Below are 11,043 nucleotides of genomic sequence, written 5' to 3' on the forward strand. Positions count from 1 at the left end.
TTAAACTCATTAGATGAATCTGAGTCATAATCTACAAGTTTCTAGTTTCCCTTTTAGGGTTCCAGATTTGAACTATGGGAAGGAAAACAATGATCCAAAGAATTTAGCATAAAGATCAAAGTTTCCTTCTAATGTCTGTGAAGATATTTCCTTGTGACTCATCAGGTAATATCTGAATCATTGTCAACAAGTTGCCGATCTGCTCCCATGTCAGATCCACTATCCGCAGATACATCCAGGTTTATTAGTCTTGGGGCGGTAGACACTGACCACTAACATATGGCTATGGGATCAGTATCCTCTCCTAACACCTGTTAAGGCAATTGGTCTATTAAAGAACCTTGAACAATCGAATCCGACCATAAAATGGTCGAAACTCTTGTTTCCGTCAACTCTTCTTTTGTGTGTGTAACCTATCTTTGTGCATCAAGAATTGTTTAAATTTGAGGTGGTGACGCTACATCGGAGACCCTAGCCGACAAGCGAATTTCAATAGACGCACCCTGTTGAGAGGATGAATCTAGTAACTATTTTGTGCCTTTTCAGCCATTACATCTTTTTGAGAAGATGTATGGGGGCTAGCAGTTGTCTTTGTTTAAATACTACTCATATTTGTAGGAGACAGAGCTGCTGGGTTGACTTCCGAACCTTCCTTATGTGGTGCACTAAGGTACTTTCTCCGTCATGCTCATTCGTAATTCATTTTAGGGGTAAAAGAGTGTTGGTTAGTTCTGTTTCTGTGTTTGTCTTTATAGTCTGGGATAGAAGTTGTGGGTTTTCAACCTCACGACTATCAAATGAAAGAAGGCCATTGAAGGCTGAACCTATATCACAGAACATATGGCAATATAGAGATAAAATGCATTTAAGATCTATAATGAGTGAAAATTATGCATTTAATATTTTGAGAGAAATGATGTACCATAGTGATTTCAAAAAGATTTTAATGAAATAAGAAATCACCAATGTAGAAAGAAGTTTGATTTTCTCCTAAAACTGTTCGAGTGCACAAGTATGTTTTTATGAATAAAAAGATAAATGATTTGATAAGACACAGACTGATGACCTAGAAGTATTAAGAAGAGAAAGAAAGATTTTGTCTTTCAACATGAATGAGTTTTTGTAAAATCATTGATCACTTAGGGTAAAGTATAAGCAATTCTCATTCATATCAAAAGCTCCATAATCTATCTTTATAAAATTATAATCAACAATATTGTGTATTGATAAATAATCTTAATAAGACTGACTATGCTGCTGATTTCAAATTGTAGTGAATCTGTCAGATATAGCAAATCATATAAATCCACTATAACTTAAAATCTCACAATTATCTGCAACAAAATATTAACAATATATCATTGTCTGATACTTGTCTAGTACTTTGGATACCAATAATTATGTTGCATCCTATTTTAAATATTAAAATAAGATATCAATGAATTAAATACCAATTATCTATCAAAAAGATATTAGCATTTAATTTCAGATATCATACAATTGTTAACTCCTCACAACTGTAGTATCTCAAATAATACTGGTTCGATAAATAAAGCAACATTAACCAATATTGTTTTGTTTGCGATCTTAGAAATTTTTTTTAAGTTCCATATACTTTGATCCATTGAGTATTGCATCTATTATCAAATAAGTATAAAATTATTCTAACTTGACAACATATGGTTACTTCTAATAAAGCAATCAAACATTTTAACCATAGTTGTACTTAATAAAAATTTCCACACTTTCTATATTAGTATAAGTGACTAAAGATAAACATTGATTACTTGGAGGAGTTCTAAGTAATGTCACAAATACTAATATTTCATAATTAGTTCATAGTTAAACTCTTAACTAAATATCATTAACTGATATAAGTAAAAAATTACACACAACTAATCATGCTACAATCATATTCTGATTTCAGTGAATTTTCGAGATATAAGCATTGCTAAATTCACTAAAACCAAAATCTCATAATTAACTTATAACACACAAGTTACAATCAATATACTGGATATCAGTTGTTGACAAATTTAGTTATAATCAATCATGCTGCTTATTTATTTTAAGTTAGTTTGAATTATGGAGCAAATAAAATCATTGAATTGCTTCAATTTCCATAATCCAAATTACTCAAAATAAATATTAAATAAATAAATACTAAATATCTATGAGTTAGATACTAGCACCTAAATATTTATAATTATCCTTGAATAATCACCAAAAGGATATATGACTTATATACATGGCAATCACACTCTGGATAATTAGTAATTTTAGAAATAATTTCTAAGCATATAAAATATTGAGAGTTTTATACACATGACTTAGAAAATACTTCAATTTTCAATATCAGTGATTTTAGAAATAAGCATTGATTACTTAGAACAAAAATTCTAAATAATATCACTAATACTAAAAGTATCATAATTATTCGTACAAGATACAAATAACTATGCTGCATATTATTTTAATATAATTTAAATTATGAGACTGATATGGAATGGAATTGTCTACAATCATAATTTAAATCAGTTGAAATAATATTCAAACTTAATGCTATAATACTTAACTACCACAAATGTATATGATATTGTAATCATGATAATCAAGATAGTAGCACTAAGTACGAGGTACTGAATTACTGATAAATTCACAAGTCCTTTAAATATTGAAGATTTAATACATGTGAACTTATATAAAGAATTGCTTACAGATGGGATTTCCAACTAATATGCAATGAATGATATCCCACACTTACAAACAAGTCTTGAAAGATTAATTTTAACAAGTGATTTAATAAGTGTTTCTGCAAGTGACTCTTTGACTAAAAGACATGCTCTCAAAATAAATGATACCTGCTGTGAAGGTGCCTTATCATAGAGTGTTCCACAGAGTTGTTGGATTTGAGGTTGTTTCTTATCATAATAAGAAATCAATCTTCTTCCACGAAGTTTACAGCTTCCTGAGATGCTTCTCCTGTCACTTAGGTTGACAGCTTCAGAGATGCTTCTCCTGTCTTTCTTTCAACCTGCGTAATCTATATCTATATAGGTAAACATGTTAAGCATAATATCTTTCGGGTACTTTACTCCAAGAGTTTATAGTCCCTTAAGATATCTAATAATCTTGTTAATAGCTATAAGATTGGATTCTCTTGGATCCACTTGGAACCTTGCACTTTGGCATCTTGAGAACATTACATATTGTCTATTAGCATTTGAATAAAAGAGTGAGCTCGTCATACCTCTATAGCTTGTCATTATACCTGAGTTGCACTGATTAAGCTTTAGTGGTTTTTGTTGGTAAGTAGACTTGGCATGTTCAGAATCTTCCAAATTTTACATATTCAAAAGATCCTTAACTTACTTGTATTGCCATCATTCTTTTGGTTTACTTGTGCTCCTAAGAGAATTGTTCTTTTAGCTTGCTTGAGCTCCTAAAAGAATTATCCTAATAGCTTGCTTAAAGTAATCCCAAAAACAATTGCAACCTTTCCAACACGCTCCTCCATACCTACTCTACAATTACTTGGCAAATAATCTTGCACAAGTTTTTGTTAGTAGACCAACATATAACATTATCATTATATCACTGCACATATAAAACAATATGTTTGTGCCTAGTGATAAGAGAGTTATTAGTATAACGACTCTACTAGTTTATATTAAACTTGTAACTTCAGTTAGAGTGCCATACCATGTCCTTGACGATTGTTTGAGTAGTATACTAGTTCATACCAACTTGAAGTGAGCTTGTGAAGAAGAGATATACATAGTCCAATAGATCTGCAACTGAAAAGTCCATGAACTGTTGTGCATTGACTTCCTCTTTTGACTCACCAACCAGGAGTGCACTTATACACATCTACCAGAGTCCAATTCCAAGTGTAATGTGCGTCAGGTGCCTGATATGTCGTAATACCCTCAAGTCTCGTCACTGGTGCTATTTGTTAGATACTGCTTCCTGATAATAACCTAGCATCCAGTTTGGCCTTGTCCCTCGTAACAATGCCATTGTCATCCAGCTTGACTTCTGGTCATCCTAGTACCAATTATAAAGCTGTAATTTGGTTTGGATACCAGTTTCCCTACAATCTATTTGTTGACTGATTGAGTTCATCTTGCTTTGCAATCACCCAATCAATCCGGATCTATTAGAGCTTCTGTACCTTTCTCAGTTTCTTTTTCAGATAAAAAACTAGAGAAATAATCAAACTCACTCAGTAGCCCTGCTAATCATTACTCCACCATCTGAATCACTTAAGAACTAGACTCTGAGAATAATATTGACATCAAACTCTTTGTCTCAGCAGACATGTTCTTTAGTGTCCTCTAATTTTCAATGTGGTGTTGTGTCTGACTAGTTGATCCTTCTATTGCTCCCCCTAAGCTGTTGCTGGGATTTCCTGAAAATCCTTTCCCTTGCTGACTGGATTTATTGAAATAATGAGCTGTGTTATACACTGCCTTTCCATTGCTTGGATATAAATCATCAATACCATTAATTTCTCCTTTAACAGCTTGGAGCATTGAATTATTGAACTGTGCACTTAAACATTTAATCATCTTCTATTGATCAATCACAAATGCCCTGTAGGTTGTAGACTCTACTGAGTAGCCATGAAAAATATCCTAACAAGTCTTAGCTGCAAATGACAAGATCTTCAAACAACTGAAAACATTTCATTATTTGCTTCTGTAGAACATTCTCTCCAAACACTTTAGGTTATCCAGTGTTTGCTTCTGTAGGCCATTAACTCATTAGTGGTCTTCATGTATCCATCCTGATCAAGGCATGATCTTATTTGTTGCAAACTGTATTGATTGCTTCAGCCCTTTGGTATTTAGAAAGTCTTGATTAGCTTGATATCTCCCTTGTAGCTTTAATCAAGTTCTGGTTCTTCCTTTGTACCACTCCATCATGACACGGAGCTCCCAGTGCTGAATATGTCTCAGAATGTTCTTGATATTACAGATATTAATCAGAACTGCTTCTTGAATTCAGTCCCATTATCTGTCCACAAGATCATTTTTTTTACAGTTGCTTCCAGCTTGATCTTCTTTAATGTGATCAATCACCATCTGTCATGTCTTGTCTTGAGAATGCACGAATCAACACCTTTATGTTAAGAGTAGTCATCCACCATCACTAAAATATATCTTTATTTTGATGTGATGTTGTCTTTGACTTTTCTTACTGACATGCCTCACATTTATCATCCTTCTGAATTCCAGATGAGGCAGTCCTCTCACTAATCCCTTTTCACAAAAGAGTTCCTCCAGTTGATATTCAAGGGTGAGAGCTTCTAATTCCATAGCTAGACATTTTTCAGATAAAGCTTTACAGTAGAAACCATTGACTTCATCTTTCTTGAGATTCTAGTTTAGCTACGAGCATATCCTTTCCTTACTCTAAGAAGAACAAGCTTCTCAACCTTCCTGCTTAAGATGATACACTAATCCTTCTTTGAATTGACAATTTGTCCTTTGATGCAGAACTGTATGATAAGAGGATTTGTGCCTTGATTCTCCAGCAAGGAAGTTGCTTTAATTATTATCAGTGACTCCAATGATTAGTTGTTATCAGTGATAGCAATTGTTGAATCCCTGATGACTTCCCTTTTTCTGTATAGCTTGTCCCGTAATGAAAACCTTTGCTATCATCTCCAAAGATTATTGACAGAATAGCTTTTGTCAATCACATTTGATTGCGAGGCTCTTTTTTTGATCATATGCCTTGAGTATGAATTACCAAGAATACATAAGTATCAATTGACCTGTTATTTCCTGCACTCACAAATGGATTAACAGTTCTTAGTACCCAACTTATCAGTTTGGGTCCAGCTGGATTAGAGATTTTACTATAAATAGAGATACTAACAGCTGAAACCTTATCATGCTAATTCTTATCTTTGACTGACCATTTTCCCATTTTAACACCCTTGACAGAATTGTCTATAGGCTAAGGGAAAAATGGTTCCAACCTTACATAAGAAGGACTAGCAGTCTTTGCCCTTTTGAAATCCTAATCATGCTTTTTCTATAATTAATGCAAGTACTAAGAGATGCATTCATGGAATTGAAATAAACAAACATTGTATTAAGAATACATGGCATTCATTCAAAGACATTACACATAAAAATTAAGCAAGACATGCATGATATTGAACAAACAGACTTAACAGATAAATCACTAATTCTATCTAGTCCAATCCTGTTGATAAATCTCATCTAGCTATGTCAATCCAATTATAAATTAATACATCTTAACAAATAATTCAGATCAACTGAATAAATCACATTGTAATAGGATGCAGGAGATAAGCATAAAAAAAGGTCTTATATGCTGAAAAACATATATCTCACTAAAACAATTAATCATGTTCAAAAAATATTCAAACAATTATTTAAGATCATCTAAAGTAGAATGCACAAGTTATACATCAATCCTAGTTACCAGAATATAATCTAGTGAACTAGTTCAGCATTATCTATGTATGATGCTATCATGCTTGTGCGAGTATTAAACATTTAAACACTAAGATCTTATCATGCATTGAATATTGAGAACAAGATATTGTAATGGTTCAAGAAATTGAAACCTAAGATCTGTGAGTTGGATCATCTTCAGAGATTTGTATGAAAGCAAGATATTCATTATTCTCGTCATCTGATCCATCCCAACTCTTTGCCGTGCACTGTAAGTTTTGATTGGCTGCTTCCCTAAGAAAACATTCCACCCTTGTCTCAACTCTTCAACTGAATCCCTACTCATCCTTGTTTGTCAAGCTTCTTGTTCTCTTGTAGCAAAACCCCTGATAGTTACTTGACACATATGTCTTGTCATAACCGTATCTATCAAATCTTGTATCTGTCCCAACCTCAGTCTTCTAATCACCTCTTGAACTGAATTTGTAAAAGTCTCTGCTTCAGAATAGATAGGCTTGATCCTTGGATATAGCTTATGTACTCCTTGTGAATCTGATATGACCAAACTTCCCTGACATGTGAAATACTGCCCTGATGTCCAGTCCCTCAAGTACTTCTGCCTGAGCTTCTTCTGATTCAACTATCAGTGACTCTTACATTCTGTCCCGAGGTTCCAACCTTAATGCATGTAAATGAGATATTTGTTTGTCCCCACTATTCTCTCTGACCTCCACAATTCCTGCCTGTATGATCTCATTGATTCCCGGATAAATATAGGATTGGTACAAACCACTATGTGACTGTATAATCTGGAATCATAGAGTTGTCTTTAAAATCTTCGAGAAAAACTGTACCTGTAGAAATTTCATTCATTTCCTGCATTTGAAAACACAGTGGTATCCTATGGAGTAAGCCTTTGAGGAAATTCCACAATTTTCGTCTGTAGGTCTTGAAATCAGTTCCATTGGAGTAAGAAAACCATTATCTTCAATTTTCGTATTCGGGAATTTACCGTCTGTATAGCATATGGTCTTCGTTTTCTTCAAAAGATTAAAATCCACTTTAAAAAGCCCAGAGGAATCCTGAGTCTACAATACTTGAGTGCCCTTAATTTAATATTTAAGAAAAATTTAAATTTCTAATATTTTTAATTTTCTTAGAAAACAAATTAATCAAAAATAAATATTTACGTAAAATCTAATTTTCAAGAATTTCGAATTTTATTAAAAATAAAATAAAACGCAAATTATTATCTAAGAAAAATTTAAATTGAAGAATTTTAAATTTTATGGAAAAATAGATAAATCAGAAATAATTAATTAAGGGGCTACAAAAGAAATTGTTAAGTGCTATTTCTGTGGCGACTACAAGTTCACTCCTGTGTAACTTCTGTGGCGACTCAACCGACTTTTACTTGAAAAAGAAATTGTCTAGCGACTACAGTGTACATGAGGAATATAATTCTGCACTTAGTTTATTTCCCCATGCATGTGTGGCAACTACGTTATTGAAATAAATCGCCATAGAGAAGCTATGGCGACTAGGAGAGAACAAAAGCTGCAGTTTGCTCACACAGATGAGGGCCACTAATTTAACTTCTGCGCGCATGTATTTGTCAACCCGCCTGCTGCCTTCATTTCTTTGCCAACCAACTAATCACAGGGCTGCCAATTTACTTAATAAACAGAAGCTGCTATTTATAAATCAAAAACAAACTGGCAGCCTCAATTAATCAATATGGCAGCTAATAACTTGAATTTCCGAGTTAAAATTGGTAGAAAAAAATTATGAAAAGCCGAAAAAAATACACCCGAAAGAAATAAAAATAAATTTAAATTAAAACTTTTATTTACTAAAATTTAAATAGTAAATTAATTTAGTTAAATTCATAAAATAAATTTATTTAAATTAAGTTCATAATAAACTTATTTAAATTAAATTTATAATATAAATTTTCTAAATCAAATTTACTAAATAAAATTTATGTAAATGAAAAATTAATATAATAAATTATTTTTAAGGATCCTGATTTGTGTATTAATCAGTATGCTCTGATACCAATTGTTAGGTCCCGAATTATCGTAGAAGGGGGGGTTGAATACGATAATCACTAAATTAAAAATTCTTTCGAATCTTTAGCGGATATAGATATTTAGTGCTCGGTTAGTGGTTTCGTGTTCTTGAGAGGAATAGTGTTTGGAACGATAAAAATAACACAAGATATTCGGGAAAATATATATTCGTATATAAATCCTCGAGGGTGTTGCTACACTCCGGAATATTTCCGGTTACAATCTAAGAATAACAAAGATTCTAACTTCTACAAAGATTTACAAATCAAATCCTATACAATAATCTAACTTTTATTTGTCTAAGGATTTAATTACCGGGTAACGATTATAATGCCCCTGTGAATATACAAGAATTAAATCGGGCATTATAACATTACTCCGGTGAGAAGTTAAACGGATAAACAAAAATCTTGAACTTCTCTGTAAATCATTGCTGCCATTTTCACTTCTCTTTCGGGAGAGAAGATGAACAGAAAATGATCCAAAAATGAATGACTGAATCCTTCTGCTCCAAAGTGTACACTTTATCCAATAAAATGTATGGTTGAGGAGAGAGGAGTTTCTGTGGCGACAGGAAGCACAGGAGGGTTGTGTGGCGATAGGAGATACAGGAAAGTTGTGTGGCGACAGGGGGAGGGGGTGCTCTCTGTGGCGACACATTACTAAAACAACAAGTACATGTTTATGTACTTCACTTATACAAACCAAAAGCTAGTTCACGTTTTATTTGCTTTTTCTTTTTTTTTTGTTTTCTTTTGTTTCTTTTTTTATTTTCTTTTTATTTTTGTATTTTCTTTTTGCTTTTCCTTTTTGATTTTCTTTTCTCCTTTTTTTTCTTTTTCTATTTTTTTTTAAGTTTAAATTCTAATTAAATTAATTTATAAAATAAACTTAAATATAACTTATATAAATAATCTAATTTAGATTTATAAAATAAACTTATTTAAAGTTTATAAGATAAATCAATTTAAGTTTATTAAATAAATTATATTAAAGTCCACTAAATAAATTTATTTAATTTACCAATTAAACTTCGAGCTACGCTAGTCCCCTGAGCTGTTTAGCAGTGTACCCCGCACACCTCTTCTCGTACTTTAACATATAAATGTTCAATCCAAGTACGTTCCTCCACTTAACAATTCTTCTATAAATAATACCCAGATTCCTTTCACGAGCTGTTGACGCCTAGTGCAACTGGTCTGGTTCACAGATGACTAACCCCGATTCGGGTCTTCATATTATGGCCTTGATTAAATTGTTAAGCTTGCCTCAACTTTATTGCTTCAGACACTGACTGTCAATAAACAACTGTACTTTTACTGAAATCCTTTCTGGTACTTTAGATAACATCTTCATTAACCTCTGTCTATACCCTGTCTTCAATTCTTCAGATTCCTGTGCTTCGAACACTGTCTATCTTCAATCAATGCCAATACACTGAAATCTTCCGGTAGCACTTGTATACTAAATCTTCAATATTTCTGAAACCCTGAAAGTCTTTAACCTTTGTTCTTCACTGAGGCACGATCATATTAATGAACTTTTTTTAGTGACCTGTAGACAGACTTTAGGCCTTCTTCTAATCTTCTGATTCTTTGTATTTGCCTTGTCTTCATTCTTCCTGACTTCTTGTGTGGACGTTGTATTATTAATCTGTCCTGTTCTAATATTGTTATCGTGTTGAGTTATCACGTAACTGTTCATACGGCTACGCAGTCTCACCAACAATCTCCCCCTATTTGATTGTTAAACCTAACAAACAAATTAAATATAGAGGATAACTCAACTAACAACTAGAAAAATTAATGTACCAGGACTTGTAAATAAAGCTACTGGTTTTCTGGATCAAATACTGCATTTCCAGATTTCTTTAGTAACTGAAATGAAAGATGCTTGTTTCTCTAGCACTGAACTGATCTTCAAGTAGTTTCATCTTCATTTCCTTGGTTCTTCAAATCTCTGCCAGATAAAACTTCTCAGTCTTGAAGTAATCATCAACAACTTCTTTTGTACAACCACATTTCCTATTGAGAAGCACATATCTCTCTTGCTTCTGCCCTTATGAGAATCGACTAATTAAAGGAGATCACCTTCGTCTACCACCTCTCCCGTACAATAGGATCCGCAGATAAGAACTAATGGTACTCCCCTTTTAGAGAATAACTTCTTCCCTTATGAAGAATAGTGATGAACCAAACCACTTCTTCTGATCACTAGGAAATCACCTTGTGTTTACCACCTCTCCCGTACAATAGGATCTGTAGTTACAAACAACAATGGTGCGGTGTAGTGTACATATGCTTTACCTTTTTCCTCCTCCCTACTATTTCTCCCCTTAGTTGAGGAATCCTCCAAACTATTATATAAGCTTTTATCTCCCCCTTAGAGAAGGAATGTATGCTGTTGTCTGAAGGAGTTCTCATATTTTACTTGGTTGGAAAAGAAATAACAAGTCAGGGTCTGATCAATCATATCCCGTTAAATGCTGCAAGAATGACTTCACTGTTGATCATCATGTTCACCAATCTTCCCAACTC

The sequence above is a fragment of the Apium graveolens genome, chromosome 10 (assembly GCF_009905375.1).
Source record: "Apium graveolens cultivar Ventura chromosome 10, ASM990537v1, whole genome shotgun sequence".
Taxonomy (NCBI): Eukaryota; Viridiplantae; Streptophyta; class Magnoliopsida; order Apiales; family Apiaceae; genus Apium; species Apium graveolens.